General features: G+C 35.2%; 1 long non-coding RNA gene across 1 annotated transcript; it reads left to right on the top strand.

The window, feature by feature from the left end:
- Positions 1-2352: 2352 nt before the first annotated feature.
- Positions 2353-5156, top strand: LOC127507981 (uncharacterized). The gene is made up of 2 exons (XR_007928649.1): positions 2353-2608; positions 3360-5156. It is a non-coding gene; the product is annotated as an uncharacterized LOC127507981 (long non-coding RNA).
- The last annotated feature ends 508 nt before the right edge of the window (positions 5157-5664 follow it).

Raw genomic sequence — 5664 nt, 5'->3', positions numbered from 1 at the left:
TATTGCATACGGATCAGCAACCAGCATGTACTGGAAAAAACTGACAAGGTGCAGACACAAGCTTTGAGAATATGCTGCGGAGCGTTCAGAACATCACCCAGAGCTGCTCTGCAGGTAGAAATGGGTGAAATGCCCTTAGAAGAAAGACGCATGCAATTAAAAATGACTTCTTGGGTATCTTTAAAAGGCCACAGCAGTAAGCATCCAACAAAGGCGATATTTGAAGAATGTTGGGAGCATGAGAGAACAAATATAAAAAAGCATTGGGTGGATAGCAGAAGAAATGGCACAAACAATGGATTTAGTAAATAGGAAATACAGTGATGCAGTGCCTATAGCTGTACTCCCTCCGTGGTTATTTAAAATGCCTGCAATAGATCTGTATTTACTAAAAGTAGAAAAATCCAATAGTGGTGTAATAAATGAAGTAAATCAGTATATGGAACGGATGTACTATGATAATGTACAGATTTATACAGATGGTTCAAAAGATCCAGAATCCAATAAGACAGGAGCAGCAATAGTCATACCACAACAAGAAGTAATTATTACAAAAAGAACACCAGACTACTTATCTGTATTTACTACAGAATTGATTGCTATTGTCATAGCTTTACAATGGTTGGAAGAGACTCAGATTAAGAAAGCAGTGGTATGTTCAGATTCAATGGCTGCGTTAAGAAGTATTTAATCGGGTCAATCAAATTGCAGACAAGATATTATTATAGAAATAATGCAACTGCTGTATAGATTACATGATCATGACAGGGTTGTGTCATTTTTATGGGTCCCAGCACATGTTGGAATAGATGGAAACGAAATGGCAGATAAACATGCTAAAAGATCATTGAATAAAAATAATGTAGAAATTGATGTAAAAATCAGTAAAGCAGAAGCAAAGATAATTATAAAGCAAGCTGTTATTAAATCTTGGCAACAAAAATGGGATATGGAGAAGACAGGTAGACATCTATATAAAATCCAAAAGAAAGTAGGATTACAAATTAATGAGACTGGAAGTGACTTTAAAAGAAGAGAAGAAGTAATAATAACACGATTAAGATTAGGACATTCATCTTTAAATGGAAACCTGCATAAAATCAGGAAGCACCCTTCTGGGTTTTGTAGATTTTGTGGTGAAATTGAAACAGTGGAGCATTTAATTACAGTGTAGAGCCAGTGGCGCAAAAATGGGGTATGCAGTATATGCAGTGCATAGGGGCGCCGCACGGAGGGTGCGCCATTGTGCCAAAACGTCTTTGAAAATCTTTTTGAATAAAACGTTTAAAATAAATTTAAAAATGATGTTTGTTGAAAAACAATGTTTGTTTAGCATTTTAAATTCAAGTGATATCAACTGCTCACCATTTCGACAAGAGCCGCTGCTCTGTTACGGACAGTCACATGTCCAAAATGGACAGAGGAGGGAAGCGTTTCTGGGGCGCAGAACAGAAAACAGAAAACGCAAAAAAGAAAATGAAAATGAAAAACAGTGTCTTAAAATGAGGACATCGATGTCCATGTGGATAACAAGAAATTGGTAAACGTAACCTATTAGTAACCTGTAAGTGTTTGATGTCTTACACCGGTCGGTCTGTGTAGCGCCGCTTCAAGTCTTTTATGAATGATCCGCTGAATCACTTTTGTTACGTTCAAAACGCAGATTCAGAAATGAAACACTGCCGTGTTAAAATTTTAAAGTTTTAAAATTTAAAGTTTTTTTTTTAATCGTAATTAATTTATTTAATAATAATTAATTAATCTAATTACCGTGTTAAATCGACAGTAAAATGCAGGAAGTTTTCTGTGTGTGAGGGTTAGGGGATATAGAGTGGCAAGAAAAATGAAAAATGTGAGAAAATGTGAATCCTTTGGATTTTCTGGATTAATTGATCATATCAATTGCTCAATGTCATATTCATTAAAGTCACAAGTAGACAAACACAATGTAGGCTAGAGGGGGCGCCAACCATGATCTCGCATACAGCAAATGTACAGTTGCGCCCCTGTGTAGAGCATATAGTAAAGAGAGACAAATGCTAAAAACAAAGATACAAACAGAAGGTGCAAATAATATTAGAACATTAGACATTAGAACTGATATTAGGCAATAGAAAATTCAGAAGAATGTTAATAAAATATATAATAGATACAGGAAACTTCAGGAGAATATAAGTCTTTATATAATATAAGTTTTTTTTTTTTATAGATATATATGTGTATGTATGTATATATATGTGTGTATATATACACGTATATATGGATGTAGATATAGATATATAATCATTCCCATTGTCACTTCACACTCCAGTTCAGTTGGTGGCGGTAGTGCACCAAAAGTTGGCTTGCCCACCGCCAATAAACGTCACAAGAAGAAGAAGAAGAAGAAGAAGAAGCCTGGGATGCGTCACGTCCGGATCCTCCCCTTTTTCTGTTGCTACAGTGGTTACAAGTATGTGCTGTTAGCACGTAGCGTTGTGCTAATCTCTTTTTATTACTGCTCGTTGCACCAATGGCTCGTTTGTTGTACCCCAGCCTGTCTTTTTCATCGGTTTGTATGTGTTCCCATCGGATGCTGTATTGGATTTGATTACTGCCCTCCTTTCAGGTGTGAGAAAGTTGTTTTATTGCAAACAATGTCTAGCTTTACGGAGGGGCGGGTGGTTTGAGTAATGTGCAGTGAAGTCCCTGTACTTCAGTTTAACAGCGGGTTATTTGAAGGCTGAACTGAACTTGGGTAAAGTTGGTTTTATATTCGCACATTCGGACTTCCGCGTTTAAGAACGTTCTAATAATGTGCAATAAAGTTAATGTTTGCAGATTCTGAACAGCGACACGATATTTACAACCAATTGTAAAACTTACAACATTTTTCACAATCGATCGAAATGGGCAAGTATTATTTTAATGGCACACTTACTTGCGAACATCCACTGAATGTCCAATGTAGTGTACAAAGTTATTGTAGCCTATGCGAATATAAAACCAAATTTACCCAAGTGTGAAACGATTGTAAAACTCATCTATCTGCATTTGGTAAGTTTTTGTTTGGGTTTGCTGGGGGGGATTTTCAGCGTGTGATGCGCAATTAGACTTGGGTAAATTTGGTTTTATTTCTGGTATACATCAACCTATACTGGTTTATATTAAATAGTCATAAATTTGAATTCAGCATGTTTTAACTTAAACCTTTTTTTTTTTAAATCATATTTCAAGTTTCACTTAATTTTGTTGTACATTGTAACAGTCACATTTCCAAATATTTATGACCCACCTTCTGTCAGTCATACACTACTACCGATCAAATGTTTAAGAACATTGTGCAGTTTTAACTTCCTGTTTGTTTTTGTTTTCTTTAGATGTCTTACAACAAGTGAAGCCTGAGAAAAAGGAGGCCTCAAAGTTTGTGTTTGCTGTTTCTGCAAAACTGCCTCCGTTTGTGCTCCTGATCAGCTTGTGGTCTTTGCTCATGGTGGAAATCCCTGAGTTCGTCAGAGTATCAATTTAATGAATAAGGACATACTTTTTGCATTAGAAGAGTAGCTTCAATCCTTGAAAAGCTTCAAGTCCTGAACAGTGAACTGTGGTAGTGTTTCAGTCTGTAGTACTGTGTTTCTGTCCTCGATGGTGAGTTTCCATGTGTATTTACTTCCATTTTACAGATGCAGGTTGCATTTATGTTGTCACAGTTTTCCAGGCTCTTTTTCCAACGACTAAAATGCATGTTTGAGCTGTTTTAACTGAAAGTAATTTGCACTGACATCTTAAAATTTGTCTGTGCTATTGTTTTGTTTCAAGATGAACGCCAATAATGTATTTTTTTTACTACTTAACCCCTTTCACAGACAAGGCTTAAACCTAGTCCCAGACTAAAATGCATGTTTGAGCTGTTTTAACTGAAAACATATCTTAAAATATGTCACTACTGGTGTTTATCTTGAGACAAAACAATGGCAATGATTGTTTTTTCTAAGGCATGTCTATAAAAGCTACTTAAATAATTGAACTAAGGTCTGATCCTGGCTTAGGCTAAGCCCTGTCTGTGAAACCAGGGGCCTGTACCATGATGATAGTTGAACAAACTCAGGGTTATAGGATTAATTTCAAGTTGACAAAACCAAACCACTCCAATCCGGCTTTGTTGGTACCATGATGCTGATCATCAACTTTCTCTGTCAACTCAGGCTTTGATCCTGAGTTTGTGGAGCGCGTGCACGTGAATGCGTGACATCAGTGGCAAACAGCCAATCACATGCCTTGCAGCAGAAAGAAACCGTGATTTACTTCTCGCGAGAGAGTCAACACGATTCAAAACTCTTTTGCTGAAGAAAATGAAGAATTTAAATGCATTTACACTAAAGAAGAAACTTGTCCATGAAAAAGGACAAATAAAAGAAATTATCTTGCTCTATCAGAGCAAGTGAAAATTGTCAAGTGTTTATATAGTTTATTATATACAGCAATAGAGACTCAAACATGTAACGTTATGTAGTCATTTTTAAAGAGTTATCTGTTGATTCTACATTCTGTATAAATATTTATTTAAAATAAATGCTTAATAATAACTGTTAAACTAAAATTGCTTGTGTGAAATGGATTAATAATATAGATCATATAATAATTATTTAAATCATATATAAGTCATAAAATAATTCTATAAATCATTAAAGCAAGACAATTTCATCGTTAAATATTTGTTTTTATTATATAGTGATCTTTAATTTGGAGGAAGAGAAACTGGGGGAGGGACTTTATTGCGTTGGATGTGTCAGTGTCACTTTGCTCACATCTGATTGGTCCAATTTTGGTTTGAGATCTTTTACCCAGAACATAACCTGCCCCGGAGCAGGTTAGCTGTGGAGCGTAAGTTACTATGGTGATGAACACCGCTAAAAGCCAAGTCACTTTCATGGTTCCTAAAACCCAGGATTGGCACAAACTAATCTGAAACTTAGCTGGCTAGCCAGCTAATCCAGCTTCATGGTACAGGCCCCAGGTCTATTTGTTTGTCACCATGAAATGCCATTTTTCCAGCCACTTGTTTTTCCTGAATGTGATGTTAATTCCTGTTCAAACAGTGTGTGGTTATAAATAAATACATTTGTATGTAAACTGAAGGAAGTTGTGAATTGTTCATTAAAACCATATTAACTCCAGCCCTTACATTGTCTCTGATTGAAATGAGTAGAAATAGACATTTAACTGGTTTAATCTTGCTGTACACAAAGCAAGACTGATTTGATATTGTTTCCATGTTAATTCAATGTTAAAGAGGTGATTTAATTAAGGTTGAAAAAACATTAATTTTACAACCATCTTGATCTATTTTTCATCATTGAAATAACATTATTTCAGGGTGCAAACCTGATGAAAAATCAACTTAAATTTCAACATTGATTCAATGATAATTTGGTTAATGCATAAACATTGATTCAAGGTTGGTCTGCTATCTGGGACATGAGCTGTGGTGTTTAAAACTAAAAAAATAAGTTCACTTTATTTTCGTAAAGTTATTCCAACTAAACTTTATAAGTTCAAATAACTACATTGTCAGGTTGAAAGTACAGGTGCTGGTCATATAATTAGAATATCATCAAAAAGTTGATTTATTTCACTAATTCCATTCAAAAAGTGAAACTTGTATATTATATTCATTCATTACAC

Source organism: Ctenopharyngodon idella, unplaced genomic scaffold, assembly GCF_019924925.1.
Source record: "Ctenopharyngodon idella isolate HZGC_01 unplaced genomic scaffold, HZGC01 HZGC01CH27, whole genome shotgun sequence".
In the NCBI taxonomy this organism is placed as follows: domain Eukaryota; kingdom Metazoa; phylum Chordata; class Actinopteri; order Cypriniformes; family Xenocyprididae; genus Ctenopharyngodon; species Ctenopharyngodon idella.
The sequence above is the reverse complement of the archived record's forward strand: the minus strand, read 5'-3'. Positions and strand labels throughout refer to the sequence as shown.